General features: G+C 44.5%; 1 long non-coding RNA gene across 1 annotated transcript in view; it reads left to right on the forward strand.

The window, feature by feature from the left end:
- LOC142829693 (uncharacterized) overlaps nt 1-11192 on the forward strand; it is an 86896-nt gene extending 75704 nt beyond the window's left edge. The window contains exon 3 of the long non-coding RNA XR_012904421.1: nt 10935-11192. This is a non-coding gene — a long non-coding RNA (uncharacterized LOC142829693). The remainder of the gene's footprint in view (nt 1-10934) is intronic.
- Nucleotides 11193-16544: the final 5352 nt, after the last annotated feature.

The raw sequence follows: 16544 nt of genomic DNA on the forward strand, positions 1-16544 counted from the left end.
GAAGGAATTGAAGCCCTCAGGGCATGTCTACACTGCAGCATTATTTTGAAATAACAAAGTGGGCGTCTACACAGCAAGCCCCTTGTTTCAAAATCATTTCGAAATAACAGGCTCCTTGTTCCAAAATCTGTAACCCTCATTTAACAAGATCAATGCCTATTTCAAAACAAGGCGTGTGTAGACAGAGCAGCTGTGCTTACGTCAAAAGAAATGGCCTCCAGGGATTCTCACAAGTGCCCTGGTGGCCACTCTGTCCACACTCATCAGAACTCTATAGGTCCCCTTCCCCTGCAGGCTTTAAAGGTGCAACCACAGGAGAGAGGGCTCGTGGCAGAAGAAAAGCCCTGCACCACGCAGCCATGAGCAACCCCCTGTGCTCCCACCGAGCACTCCACGGTTGCAAGGGAGCTGGCAGCCAGTTCCCAAGTCCCTGCCCAGGGGTAAAAGAGGAGGGCATCGTCCTGGTCTGGTGTGCAGATCCTGCATCTCACTGAAGTTTGGAGAGAGGAAGCAAACCTCCAGGATCTCTGCATCAGGTGCAGGAATGCTGACATCTATGGCTGGAAGGGACACAGCTGCACCCAGGAGCAAGTTGAAGGTGAAGGAGCTGAGGCAGGCCTACACCAAGGCCAAGCGCAGCTCCTGCTGTGGGGCAGCTCCGCACTCCTGCCAGTATTACAACCAGCTCCACCCAGAGGCAGCCCTAGACTAGCTGCCAGCAACTGGCGCCCTAGGCAAACCATGCAATCGGCGCCCCCCTACCCCCAACCCCAAGGGCAGATATAGGCTGAGATTTTTGGTAAACTGGGAAACATTTTGCCCCTATTTTCCATTTAATGTTTTTTAAGCATATTTATTTAAACAGGCATAATTATTCGGTTTGTCCATCCAACCAATGTTTCTGAGATCAGATTAAAATAGAGACATGAAATTTTCAGAATAGATTTGTACACGACAGCTAGACGATATTTCAGTACGATTTCAAATAAAAATGCATTACAAATGTTAATTATAATTTTTATTATTACAAATCCAACATAGTCCATTATGCTGCTATCCTGCTTTAACTGCCATTACCACCACATCGCTGGGGAGAGAGGGGCTGGGGATGGAGTTCTGTGGCTGGAGAGAGGGGAGTGGGGAGAGGGAACAAGGTGCCAGTGGGGAGAGAGAGTCCCCTGCACCCACCTCTTCCCAGGATTCCCCCCCCCCCCCGAGGGAAGCTGGTGCACACCTCTCCTGGGGTTGACCCCCCACTCCCTCGACACAGGGAAACCCCCCGCACGCCGCCTCTCCTGGGGCCGACCCCTCCCTCCCATGGTACAGTGGAAGCCAGTGCGTGCCTCCCCTGGGGCTGACCCCCCTCCCATGGCACAGAGAAACCCCCGCACACTGCCTCTCCTGGGGCCAACTCCTCCCTCTCGCGGTGCAGGGGAAGCTGGTGTGTGCCTCCCTCAAGGCCCACCCCCCCCACCGTGGCATGGGGAAACCCCTGCACGTCACCTCTCCCGGGGCTGACCCGCCCCTCCCACGGCGCAGGGGTAGCTGGCGCGTGCCTCCCCCCGGGCCAACTCCCCACGCTCCTCCTCTGGGGCCGACTCACCCCTCCTGCGGCACAGGGAAGCCTTCCTCCGGGGCTGACGCCAGCAAGGGGAAGTGGCAGAGAATTTGGTGCCCCATTTAACTTGGCGCCCTAGGCGGCTGCCGAGTTTGCCTATAGGCACGGGCCGCCGCTGGCTCCACCACATTGTGGGGGGGGGGGGGAATCAGTCCCTTGTTGTGGACTCTGGGCAGGAGTCATCAGCCTCCCAGAGGGTGTGGCTGTGGAGGAGGAGGAGGTGCAGGAGGAGGAACATGAGGAGGCCAGCAGCGACACCATGCTCACCAGCCCAGAGTTCATCCTGTCCCTGGAGCCATCTCCCCCCTCTCAGGATGTCACCTAGGGGTCAGCCATTCCCTAGACACACATGACGGGAGGCGGCAGGCGGTGAAAGGCTGTGTGCTTCTTACCCAGCCTTCTTGGCCTGGGGATCGCTCAGCAACCCATGCACATGGGTGCACATGGAGAGCCAGACCAGAGCACACAGATGCAATGAGGCTGCCATACAGGAACCTTGTGCTCCTGGGAGCACAATAGCACCCTCCCCAGCAAGCGGCGTCTGTTGCTCTCACACAGCCACTTGCAGAGTTCTAAGAAGGTGTCCTTCTGCATGCAGAAATTCTGGAGCCGTTGCTAGTTGTCCCACCACTCCATGACAATGAGGTCCCACCAGTCAGAACTGGTGTCCCGGCGCCAGAAGAGGTGGTGCACGGTGTGGGGAGTAGAGGGGAGATGGAAGGAGCTGTGCTGCTCATGCAGCACATGGAGAGAGGAGAGGAGGTTCCCTGCAGGGAGTGGCAGGTCCTGCTTTTGCAGAGCCCTGGTACGCCTACACTGCACGCTTATTTCAAAATAGCACGTCTATACTGCAGGGAAGCATTAGTCAAAATTAGTCCGAGGCAGGCTTCCCTAATATGGACGTGCTATCTCGATTTAGAGCCTCAGGAGGCACAGAGGAGGAATGGCTTAGAATGGCCCTGGTGAGGGGCTATTTCAAAATAGCAGCAGTGGAGCATATACATATGCCTTATTTTGAAATAACTAAACAGCTCTTTGTGTAGATTCCTATGTCAGGGAGGATACTATCAATTGAATTTGATTCTTATCTGCTTTGTTTTAACTACCCAATCTTCAGATACTGATTTCCTCCACCTTCCTTATTTTCTATACCCTCTGCTCCCTGTCTCCACTCCCCTCCTTTTTTTCTCCCCCCCCCCCCCCACTCCTTCTCTCCTATTTATTTTGGGTCTGCACAACCTAAACTCAAAACTCTGGTCATCTGAAGAAGTGGGCTATTCCCACAAAAGCTCATGATACCATCTACATGTTTTGTTAGTCTAGAAAGTGCTACCAGACCATTTGGGCTACGTCTAGACTGGCATGATTTTCCGGAAATGCTTTTAACGGAAAAGTTTTCCATTAAAAGCATGTTTGGAAAAGCACGTCTAGATTGGCACAGACGCTTTTCCGCAAAAGCACTTTTTGCAGAAAAGTGTCCGTGGCCAATCTAGACGCGCTTTTGCGCAAAAAAGCCCCGATCACCATTTTCATGATCGGGGCTTTTTTGCGCAAAACAAATCTCAGCTGTCTACACTGGCCCTTTTGGGCAAAAGTTTTGCGCAAAAGGGACTTTTGCCCGAATGGGAGCAGCATAGTATTTCTGCAAAAAGCACTGATTTCTTACAGTAAGAAGTCAGTGCTTTTGCGGAAATTTAAGCGGCCAGTGTACACAGCTGGCAAGTTTTTCCGGAAAAGCAGCTGATTTTCTGGAAAAACTGGCCAGTCTAGACACAGCCTTGTTGTTTATTTCAGAATAGGCATTATTCGTCATAGAATGAAGTTTACAGGTTTTGGAATAAGCTGTCTGTTATTTCGAAATTATTTTGAAATAACAGAATGGCTGTGTAAACGCTCGCATTGTTATTTTGAAATAACTCTAGTTATCTCAAAATAACGGTGCAATGTAGATGCATCCAAAGAGATTAAGGCTATGTCTACACAGCAGCATTATTTCGGAATAACGAAGAGCGTGTCTATATTGCGAGCCATTATTTGAAAATAATGGCACACTGGAGGACTTCTTACTCCAACTCCTGTAGCCCTCATTTTACGAGGAGTAAAGGAAGTCAAAGAACGAGTATTCTTCCTTCGACTTCCTGCTGTGTAGACAGTGCCAAAAGCCAAATTAAGCTATTTTGACTTCAGCTACTCAGTTGACGTAGCTCAAGTTGTGTGGCTTTATTTGACTTTTGCCCTGCTGTATAGAAATGCCCTAACTGATTTATCTAAGGTCAGAGAGCGCCCCTGAAGGAAAAGCAGACTAAGAGCTATATTTGTTGAGCTCTAGCCCACCGCTAAGCCACAAAACCATCTTTCCTTCCAATAGTGCCAAACCTGTGACTCATACAGACTGGAATTGCCAATAGCTCCATTATAACAACCCTCCTTCTTCCTTACTCCCCCCCTCCAAAAAAAAAAAAAAAGGTTGCTTATTTTGCAATTGTCCAATACTTCTGTGACTCCAGATACATACCAGCTGACTGCCAACAGTGGCACAGCCACTCTGGACTGTCATTAATATTATGGGAAAATAATTTTTAAAATGCTTACAATTAGTCTACTAATGCACATTTTGGCATTCAAATACGTGACCTTGTTTCTCAAAATGGCCAGCGTTATTGGCATTGGGACTGAGGTCAATGGGAACTTCTAGGGCTTTGGCACTTTTGAAAGTACAGCCACTTATTTGGGTGCCAAAATATAGGATTTAGGAACCTAAGTTTAGGCATCTATATTTGAACATTTTGTCCATTGTTTGCTAAGCACTGACCCTGGGTTCACACACAAACAAGATATAAGACAGACACAAACAATCCATTCCCCAAACAGAGGAAAATAAAACCTTTTTTTGAAAGATCCTGTACTCCTGAAAAAATGAGGACTACAGGATCTTTTGAAAAAGGGTTTTATTTTCAAAAGATCTCTGTCTAAACAGCCGTTTTTCTTTCAAAATGACCCTTTTTGAAAAAAAACTGTGGCTGCCATTATGCAAATGAAGTGCAGGAAATTTAAATCCCAGCTTCATTTGCAATTTCAAAGTGTCTAATTTACATCCCTTTTTGAGAAAGGGATGTAGTTTAGACACAGCTGAGCATCTAAGCTGGCATCATATATGGAGCAAACTAGGACAAGAGGGTATTACAATAAAAATGAGATTTGAGATGCAGTCAATGGGAGTTGGACTGGGTTTCAAGTGAGGGCACAGACTTAAGATGTTTTCCTGCTAGGAAAGGTATTTTTCATAGCAGTTGGTGACTTCCTGTTTTGTGTCTCTATCTAGAATATGTTTCTTGGGATAATTTTATTCATGTTCTTCTAAAATTTATGTGAGTTACATATATTATCTTATTCCAGTGGGTTAATATTTTCAAACAAAATCAAAGAATAAGTTCCAGGATATACTTCTATTTACCCTGTCTCATAACACAAGAATGAGAAGACAGTAAATGAAACGGAAAGCCAAGGAATAATGCACAATTTCCCAGCAGACTTCATTGACACTATTTATCCTTAAAGGAGGCTAGGAATACAGCAGGATTCAAAAAAAGGTTTAAAAATGTATGTCAAAACAAAATTACACAGGAGTAAATATTAAAAAGAAACAACAGCTCTAGAAAATACATAACTCCTCTGGGTTGAGGGTATACTCTAAACCTTTACTGTTGGGGGTTAGATGGTGACTTCCCCATGGAGTATTTTACCCCATAAATGCCTGTGGCATATTTTCTTCCACTGAAACATCTTCCACTGGCAACTCTTTAAGGCAAAATAGCCAATGACAAAGATCTTCCAAACCACTATTGCGTTATTCATAAATATTTTCCCAAGTATAGATTCTTCAGTGATGTTTATGTAGCAACAGTTTCATAGACTGTAACCTTGTTTATATATAAACAACATCTGGATAATGTCTTATATTGAAACTTCCCTCCATTAAACTACATGTTGGAATATTACTGCTACTATACTTTTGCAAAGTCTTTCTCAGAATTGAATGCTTTCCCTTTGCAAATTCTCCCAGTATAAGGATACCTTTGTGTCATGGATTTTGAAATTAAATTAATCCCAAAACAGCCATTTCACATTATCTTTTCTTTAATTTGCTTTTCTTCAGTTTTTGTTCAGACACAGTGGGCCCAGTCCTTAGCTCTCAGCAGCATAAATGCAGTCTGGGTTTATATTGGTATAAATTGAGATCAGAATTTGGCCCAGTTGTTGCATGTATTTCTTGCTAGCTTCCTTTTATTTATTTATAAATATATTTACAAGATTTTAGTTACTATATGCTTAAGATTTAGGGGGGCGAGGCCTGAGATGGAGGTCAGGGTGAAGTTATGTGGACATGGGTGAGTGTGTGCAGACTATATACATGACCACACATATATGATATAAAATATGCATTTAAAAAAAAAGTTGCAAAGGAGAATCCATGGTTAAAAATAGACCTGCCCCATGTCTTTTCATTCACACCAATAAGTCAATATCAAAACTTTCTTTGATATCTTTGGAATGAAGGATATGACAATAGAATGTAATGAGTCTCTGCCTTTATTCTGCCCCAAGGACATTCCCATTGCTATTGAAACTACTGGTCTCTCTCTTGAAGAGCTCGTGTAAAAAACACTGATGTATTTCTAGGGCAACATTTTGACAGTTGTTCATTTGCAGCAAACTTGATGTGACCATTCAAATTGCATTTCCCAGCTGCCCGCTCTCTGATTTGCCATTCTCACTCTGCAGCAGACAGTTGAAATTGGGGATTTATGACTTCTGTGTTTTTTTGCTAGACAGGAGACATTTTAATAGCACAGACAAAGTCGAGTCACCTGCAGTCAGATGTTAAATACCAATACAATGGCACTGAAGTGATCTAAATTATTTGATAGCGCTCTTGTACATTACACTCTTGCCTGCTTTTTAACAGAGCTGCAATACCAGCTCTTTAATACAACAAAAAGAAAAAAGCAATGCCAATTCCATTCTGCTATGCCCTGTGGAATTGACAAGACTTGAGTTCCTTTCTGTATCTTCCAGGCTTAAATCCAATAGAAGTGGATACTTCAGGGACTGCCCTTACACTCTGTTTTTCAAGATCGCTTAGTTTTTTGCTCTGGTAAGCTTTTATTCCTTTGGGATGGGGGAATCTTGAAAATAGGCAAGCACTACAAGATTTGGCCCTGCACATTTTACAAACATTTTACTTGGCATACACAATGCCTTCTTTGTTTTGTCTGAGAATCTCTACTAAATACCATTTCTGTTATTCCTGTCACATGGTCTGTTTATTGAGGAAACTATGACCAATCCACAGTTTCATTAGTTGTAACAGAGGCCTTCACCTTCTAGTATAGTCACTAAAAAAAAAAAAAAAGTAACAGAGCTGTACCTGCGGGCTACAGGAATGAGTTGTGCATTTCCCCTCTTCCTGCATTTATGGCAGGTGCTGGTACATTCTTCACCAAGCAGAAGAAAGTTTTGTTAAGGAATATTCCTGTATTTTTCTGTTTACAGCCCTAATTCTCATATTCTCAAAATGCTTCCTCAGTACAGATGAGGCATCCAATGACAAAACATTATCTAGCTACTTCAAGATGAGAGTCAGGGTGTTGTAATGGGTTTTAGTTCTGGCTCTACCACAGGCTTGCTAGGCAGCCTTGGGCTAGTTGCTTTGTGTTTCAGTTCCCCTGAGGATACCTCTGGATATGTCTACACTAGATCGGTAGTTTGAGCTAGGTAGGCAAATGAGGGCAACTGGAGTTGCAAATGAAGCTTCGTTCCACAAGGAGTAACGTTAGTTCGAATTAGAGATCCTAATTCGAACTACCTACTCTGTGCCATGTGTAGCTGCAGGCATGGAGTTTGGACTAAGGGGGATTTAAAAATGGCGGCGCCCAGGGAGATGCAATTGAAGCCCAGGATATTTAAATCCTGGGCTTCATTTGCAACTCCAGTTGCCCTCATTTGCCTACCTAGCTCGAACTACTGAGCTAGTGTAGACATACCCTCTCATCTCTGTAAAAAAGAAGAAGAGTTTGGTTTTATTATTAAAGACATCACAGTTGAGAACTGAAATTGTCCATGTGGAAAGTTGATTAGATGTTTGTTTAGAAAGATTGTTTTCATTTCCGAGTTGGTTGAAGTAATATTCTCTAAGGCGTGGCATATCCAGATCTTGACAAATACAAAATCTGGTTAAAACAGTGGTAAAGTTACAACCAATGTTCCCTCTAATATTTTCCATCCATGTGCGGAATATTTGTTATGAGCACCATGTGTGAATGTGCACTGTCAGTACAAACTGAACCTCTTTAGTCTGGCACTCTCTGGTTTGTCAATACCTACCTGTCCACGTATCATGGGTGTGGCCAACTTTCCTATGGTCTCAAAGCTGGTGCCAGACTACAGAGATTCAACCTGTAGAAACAACAACAAAAAAGTAGCTGTGGGCACTCTGCTAATCAGCTGGGTGGCATCTGAATCTCTCCTGAGTGGCCGCACAAGTACATAGCTTACAGGGAACATTGGTTACAAGTATGTTTCAACTTCATCTTATGCCCATACCCTTTATAATTTCTTTGCAAAAATTCAACACTTTAAAGAAAAAGAAACCCCAAAATGTCTGGAAATGAACAGCTAGGGGAGCCAGGCTATTCTTGTGTGTTGACTAACCCTTACTCATTCACATCACTTCCCTTGATTCATATTGCCTAACCTACCTTAACTTTGTCTCCCTATTGTATGTAGAGATATGCAAAAATCAAAACATCACTGCTGTGGGTGAAATGCTGGACCTACTGAAATCAATAACAAAACAGTCATGGATTGCAATGGGAGGGCGGAGATTTAATTTTAGGATATTATGAAATTCTATTTCCTATTCAAAGGATCCATTTCCAATAGTTGTCGGGGATTGACTGAGGAGGTACCTTATGTAAGGGATAGTTTGTAGCTTGCTGCCCTAGACCAATGCTGGGGCATAACTGACTATGTAATCTATATATTAGAGATGTTTGTCTATCTGTGAGTTAGTTTGTTTGTTCAAGAACTCTTCCTAAATGGTAAGACCTAGAATCACCAAATTTGGTATGCAGCTTCCACTGATCCAAATGGAACTGCCAGTGGAAGGTCTGTGTGGCCCCCACCTACTTTTGTGCCAGACCCTGACAAGGCTAGGTCAATTTTCTAGTATCTATCTATCTATCTATCTATCTATCTATCTATCTATCTATCTATCTATCTATCTATCTATCTATCTATCTATCTATCTATCTATCTATCTATCGTAATTGCGTGATTATTCAGTGTTACATGTGTAAATATTTTCACATTTAAGACCTAGAATCCACTTTCCTTTCCTTCCTTCCTTCCCAATTCTCCCTCTAGACTGTTGAAAAGAGATATTTAGTACACTAAACTACGCTAAAATGGTTGTGAAAGAAGCATGAGGAACACAAGCACATGACACCTCATTTCAAATGCCATCAATATAAATCTCTGCAGTCTGATATACAATGATGAGAGTGGATTCACAAGCTGCCCACAGCAAAGGAGGTCCAAAATGCTAATTCCTTCCAGGCATGTAAAAACATTCTTATCTAAGGAGCTGTTCATAGATACTCCCACTGTTCGCACAACCTGTTTTTCCCTCATGATTAATAGTAACTTTGGAGAAATGCAAAATACGCTCTAGTCTGGAATAAGCTCTTTGTCAGGCAAAATATATTGGGAAGTGGGTCACCTAGGTCTTCTGGGTTACACGTATTCATTTGTTAGATGTCCTCTTCTTTAGTTCCAGAAGTAAATGCAAAGGATGTGTGTATTAGCCCTAGCAAAACCCTTGAAATATAATCATGTACAGAAAGTCTATTTCCCCTTGCATGGAGCCCCCTATGTCTTCAGAAACACCCAAGGTCAAGCTTTTATAAAGACATAATGGTGCTTCTTTTATTTTCACCACCAGTGTAAACCGAGCCTGACAGATTGAATTGCTTCATTGTTATTTATACTCTTGTTTCACTTTAGGGCCCATTTATGTAGCTGCTACTGCTTATTTCCTCGGCTATCCAGCCTCCTAGAATTTATGCAAATGAGAGAAGTGGGATTATCTGTGCCAACAGTGGCTTTTTTTAATTGTAAAAGTCTGTACTCGAAAAGCTGTTTTATGTACAAATCACATGTGAAGTGCCAGCCAATTCCAGTGCTGGAATCCTATCAGACAGTAAAACCCTGGGGTCAGACCCTTGGCGGGCATAAGTCAGTGTAGCTCTATTAACTTCCACAGAGCTAGGCTGATTTACATAAACTGAGAATCCAGCCCAGAAGACACTGTTACATTCAGGTATAGGCTAGCTATCCAAAACAACAAATTTAGAAGACCCTTCTCCTTGTGCTATACTAAGTGTTCAGTGTGTAAACTTCATCCTGAGTAACGTTACTCACGTGACAAGCTGGTTTTACATGCTGCTGGAATGTTTATTTGAGGGGACAAGTGGCACGAGAGTTTTCCATTTACTTGGCTGCAGCAGGATTCCAGCCATTATCAGTGGTATATTGTCACTTCTCCCTTTTAGTTCCCAGCAAGGGATCCAATCTGCAGTGAACTTATTCATGTGAGTAAGACATACACAATGTAGCCCCACTTGGAGGGTCTAAGACCTTCATGCTGCAAACCCAGCAGCTTCCTTTTCTAAAAACAAGGCTCATCTGCAGTTTAACCAGCCAGATAGAATGGCTCAAAAGGCTAAGATGCCTGTCCTACACAAATGGCCAGACTTTGCCCAGCCCATTAACAATACAGTGTGAAGCTGCATGCCCAAGAGGAGCTCTCAGAGGTACTGAGAGGAAAGTTCATTTTCCATGACCTTTCAGTTTCTATTGCCTATTCAGTCACTGGTCTCTCTGCTAAAGCTGCCTGCAACAGTGACATCTGTGCTGGGGGTTATTGTGGTGTGGACACCTGTCTGGTAGGAACTAGGTTGAGACTCCTTGACTCATTTCACAAAAGCAGCTGTCAGAGAGTGAGAATTTTCATAACCTAGCTACATTTCTTAGTTATTATTCTAACGGCTGACTAAAAGGTGTATGATTTGAGTCCTATTGCCATTTTTTTCTAATCTCTCCCCCTCTTCTGAGTCTTCTTCACTTATTTTGATTGCTAAAATGGTGACAGCTTTTCTAATATTGACATTTCTCTGTGTATCAGATTTGCATCTTCAACCTTTTGTAACTTCAATTCTCTTTTTCCCCCCCTCATGTGTGAAATATTCTTGATCAGACAAAAGAAAAGATGGATCGAACACACCCCTCTGCAGAGGACCAGCATGAAGTCTCTGAGCTTTTTCAAATCAATTGGACTTTTGTTGGTCCAATGGCACAGAAGTGAATTTCACCAGATAATAAATAATAAAATCAGGATTTACAATACCAGCAATGGATTCTGACAAGAACTTAGGTTTTCAACAGACCTCTGTTGTGGGTTCACAGAGTGGCGTATTTATGACATGACAGCAGCATGACAAATAATATAAAGGAGTTGGGGTGACAAATTAGATACCTGTAGAAAAGGGGTATTTTTGAAAACCCTACATGATTTCCATGTGCCACACGGGTACGTCAAGACTACATACCTTTGATGTCAACACCCGCGCGTCCAGACTATCGCGCTGAGCCGACAAACAGCTGATCAGCTGTTTGTCGGCTCAGCGCGGCAGCCATGTAAATTTAAATGAAGCAGCGATTATTTAAATTGCCGCTTCATTTTACTATGTTGGGTAGCCTAATCTACATGCCTCTGGCGACAGAGGCATGTAGTCTAGACGTACCCTTAGGGTGTGTCTAGACTACAGGGTTTTGTCGACAAAAGTCCACTTTTGTCGACAAAACTATACCTGCGTCTATACTGCCTCTGAGTTCTGTCGACATAACGTCAACAGAACTCAGCAGTTTTCTCGACGCTGGTAAACCTCATTTTACGAGGCATAACGCCTTTTGTCGACAGAGTTCTGTCGACAGAAGGTGTTATTGCATCTAGGGTTGTGTCTAGACTACGGGGTTTTGTCGACAAAGCAGCTTGCTTTGTCGACAGAACTGAATGTAGTCTAGACGCTCTTTGTCGACAGAAGCTTTGTCGACAGTATCTGTCGACAAAACTTCTGTCGACAAAAGCCTGTAGTCTAGACGTACCCTATAACACATGATTTTTCATTGGGCATGTGTGATGAAAACACACGGTCATTTCATTATGGAGGAAAAATATTATTATTTATATGATGTTTCATCTTCAAACCCTCTTCACATATTCATGAATCCTCACAACACCTCTGTGAGTTATATAAGTAATTATTATCCCCAAATTAGAGATGGGAAAAATAAGGCAGAGAAATTAAATGGCATGTCCACAATCATAGAATTCATCAAAGTCAGAGTCGGGATAATAAATTTAGGGGTTGCTGGTTCCCATGGCTCACTCTAACCACGCCCCTTTAATGCCTTATTAATGCTTATCTCTCCTGTATTCAAAACCATACCTTTTCATGTAACAAACTACAACTTCTGTAACATTAAATCACTTCACACTGCGGCTTTAAGTTGTGAAGAGACTCCAGAACAAGAGTGGCTTCTGTTAGATTTAATTAATTTTGGCTGTGATTGTCTTGATAAAAAGCTTGCCAGCTCAACTAAGACCACTCCTACTGCATACTGGAAGGTATGCCCCCTAAATATAAATGGCCTAATTTTCAGTAGAGCTGGGTCATAGCACCCACAAAGTCAATCACAGCTGAAGGTGCTGGCACGGGGTGCGGAATCTTTTTTGTGTTAGGGGCCCCTGGCTCACGGAAAAAGTCAGTCAGGGGCCACACACAGGTGAGAAGCCCCCCCCCCAAACGAACTCTCCCCAAAACAACTCTTCACCACAAAAAAACCCCAACCCAAAACAAACAAAAAAAGTCACTGACTTGGTCCCAGCTTACACAATTCGGGTTGCTGGGGCTTCCCTCATTCGCCAGCCCTGTGAAGAGGTGCCAAAGCTTGGAGAGTTGCTGCAAGGCTGGAGCACAAGTGCTGGCTCACCTCACTGGGGAGCGAAGCCCCAAGCCTTGCTTGTCAGATCAATGTGAGCCCTGAGCCAGCTTTGTCCCAGGGGCTGTAGGTTCCCCACCCCTGCTCTGCCAAATTAGTTTGTTTTTTATTTAGATTAGATGGGTGAAAAGCTGAGACAGCTGTTTATTAAGCATAATATGGACCCTGATTCAGCAGAGCATTTAAGCACATGCCTCACCTAAAGTTTGTGAATAATGGCATTGACTTTTGTGGGATGAATCATGTGCTTCAAGTTAGACACAAGTGCTAATGTACCTGACTAAATCAGGGCTGTAACTGTTACCATGGCCCTCTACCCCTTCTTTCCCACTGCCACCTATTCGGCCTTGTCATTTTGCCAGAGTGAGCTCTCTGGGGTTTTGTTCCTGTGATTGCCCAGTGCTTGGCACAATGGATCTTTAATGCTAATTGCGGCTTCTAGGAACTACCACAGTGCAATGAATAGCAACATCCCTGCATCTTATTTGAAGAACCTAACTTTAGGCATCCACATTTGAAAATTTTTGCTGGCAGCTACCAATCGACAGCAGCTTCTAACTGTAGGCTCACAGGTTATGCATATTAATATTGAGCTGATATGCTGTTGGAGTGTGTGTGTGTACATGTACCGACGGAGCCAAAACTGGATCTAAGATAGAGACACCCACAATCGCACAATGCTCCTTAGGCCCCCGTTATGGAATCTATTTATGACTTCCATTCCAATACCAAGTTCCTTCACGCCCTGCAGACAATGCTTTTCCAGCACAGCGAGGCATGATGAAAGCCTCCACTTCAGAAAATAATGAGGCACAGCAGTGAACTGGTTAATGAGCAGCCACATTAGGGCTACATTATTGTGCAGACAATGGTAGGCCACAACCCAGACCCCTGCAGCAGTTGTTACAGTGCCTCATTCCAATCTGCCACCGCCAACCACCATCAAAGCCGCCATTGTTCAGCCCTTGCTTTCAGTCTCAAGGAGGAGGCCAAATTAAGGATTAAAGAGGGAGCGAGGGACCCAGATGACAGCAATGCCAAGCGTGTGACATTAAATTGTTCTCCTCTTTGCTCACAAATCAGCAACTGTGAAAAGAAAGAGTATCCGTTTCTATGGTAAGGCGACGGGCACAGCAGAGGCACATGTCCTGTACAGACCTGCCCTCTGCAGGACTAACCCATGCATAGCTGAGCTAGGCTGAGAACAAGACATTGCTTAAGAGATCTAAGACCTTAAAAAATATCTTACACAAAGACATGAGAGTTAAAAAAAGACCTGTTAGATCTTTCCACTCTTGCAGCTACCGGAGGAGTGTCCCCACAGCACTTTTTGAAGTCTCCTATTAAATGTCCTAATTTCACCAATTCATAACGAGTTTTTCCTAATGTTTGGCTACATTTTCTCTTTCTTAATTTAATCTCATCAAGCTTAGTTATCTCTCCATGTACTACCCTGAATATTTCTTCTCTGCCCCATTCTCCTTGATTTTCATGTTTTATAACTACTGAAGGTGCAAACAGCTCCCTGAGTGGTATCCTTCCTGATTTAGGAATCTTATCTATTGACTTTGATTTTTATCTGCTTAGGTTTAAGTATCCATTCTCCAGATACTTAATGATGCTCTGTCTCCAGGGCCGGATTAAGGTGGGGGCTGGCCAGGCAGCTGCCCAGGCAGCTGCCCAGGGCGCCAACCTATAGGGGGCGCCTGATGGCAGCTGTAAGGGACGCCATGCGCCTGGCTGCGCAGTGCCCCTTAGAGCTGCCATCAGGTGCCACCCACCCGATTGCAGCTGTAAGGTGAGCAGTGCGCCGGGGGGCGGGGCTGCGAATGCGCCACGCGCCAGGGGGTGGAGCCACGCATGCATTTTGCGCCCACTGCCTGGGGCACAGGAATGGCTTGAACTGGCCCTGTCTGTCTCTCACCCCTTTCCCTTTTTCATTGTCTCCCCCCTCCCCTTCCCCTCTCCTATTTATTTCGAGTTTTCATATCCCCAACTCAGAACTCCAGTCATCTGAAGAAGTGGGCTGTGTCCACGAAAGCTCATGATACCATCTACATGTTTTGTTAGTCTATAAAGTGCTACCAGACCATTTGTTTTTTTCTGTAACAGACTAACTTGGCTACCCCCTGAAGCTACCTTCCCCATAGTGAGCCAAAATTTACATGGATTCCTCTAATCTCTCCTTTTTGATAAACTGTTTTGTTTAAATATTAGGGACCCTAATTCCCAAGGTAAAATATCTAATATGTGTGCATCACACATACAGGCTCAGGTACGTGGGCAGCATCTCACTCACACATAGAGAAACTCCATTATGTGTTTGACACAGCATTAAGGCTAGATTCCGACTTGGCTTTCATGCCTGTGTAAAGGTCTAAGGAAGAATAAGAATTTCTCTCACATGTTCTCCCCACTGGAGCAGGCAGGCCAAATGAGATGGAAAATGGATGGAGCCTTTACACATGGGTGGTGGGTATAAGAGGCAGGGGAAGGCAATGCCTTCCCAAACTGCCAGCCCAGTCCCATCCACACTCTGCTTCCCACCTCTGACCCCCTTCAGTGTGTCTTCCACAGGGCTGTTTGGGATTCAGCCCAGCTGCGGCTGGGGCTGTGCTGCCGGATTTCTGGGTGCTGGAGTACTGGGTGCCACGCTCCCTCCCTCTCCCCTGTGCTCTGGCCAAGAGTGAGGAAGCTGACTGACACCAGCTCTCCCCTCTCCTCCGGAACTGAGACTGGGGCCACATACCCCGCCCCCACCATGCTCTTGGACTAGGGAGGAAGGTTTGTTTGGTGCACTGCCTGCTCGGGGAGGGTGGCCTGCCCCTACAATGGGAGGCAGTGCTTGGCTTCCACAGGGCCCTGAATTGCAGTGGCAGAGCCTCAGGATAAAGGGGGGGGGGCAGTGGCTTCCCTCCCCCAGCCCTAGGTTCACCTGCTGCCCAGGCCTTTACACATCAACCAAGCCAGCTGAGTCAGTGCAGGAGGTGTTTCAGTTTCCTGCAGATACCAACCACAGCAAGTTATTACCTCCCTAGGACCAGGGAGCAGCAGAGAGAACTGTGTCTCTGACAATGTTTTTCAGTCACAGAGTCTCCTGGGGTTACACTTGGGCTGATGCATTGAGGTACATCTACACAGCAGGACTAAAGTAGAAGTTAGCTAAGCAACTTCAGCCATGTCAATTGCGTAGCTTAGGTTGATATAGCATAATTCGGCTTTTGGTGCTGTCTACACAGCAGGAAGTCAAAGGCAGAACAAAAAGTACACACCACAAAAGTGCTGAAAGGCACAGTCTCTGTTTCAGAGACTAATACAGAACTAGAGGAACATGGAGAAGCATGCACTTACTAGTTATTGAGCCCATAAAGGAGTATGTGACATCTTTCTAGTCTAGTGCAGTGGCTTACCTCACACCCTTCAGTCCTACTTACTGTTGTTCTTCCCTGAAATCCTTTCTGTGGTTCTGGAGCTACCTGATATGGAGACGCCAAGAACAGAACAGTGAATTTTCCTGTTATAACAATAAACACAAGCTGGTTTCAGTGCAAAAGAAATAGCGACTATTGCTTCAGAGCAAAGATTTGGGTTTATCTGTGATGGTGGAAATGTGTGTGCTTTTATTTTAAATGGCACTTGGTTTGATTTTGGGAGGGAGGGACACTTGGCTGAATTAGATAGAGGTCTAGGTTGGAATCTTCTGCTTACATTGGGTCCAGTCCTGCATCCTGAGTGACTTTAGGAGTGCGTTTCAATGTAGTGGGAGCAGAGGGTATTCAGCATCCTACCTGACTGTAACCTGGGG

The sequence above is a fragment of the Pelodiscus sinensis genome, chromosome 5, assembly GCF_049634645.1.
Source record: "Pelodiscus sinensis isolate JC-2024 chromosome 5, ASM4963464v1, whole genome shotgun sequence".
NCBI lineage: Eukaryota > Metazoa > Chordata > Testudines > Trionychidae > Pelodiscus > Pelodiscus sinensis.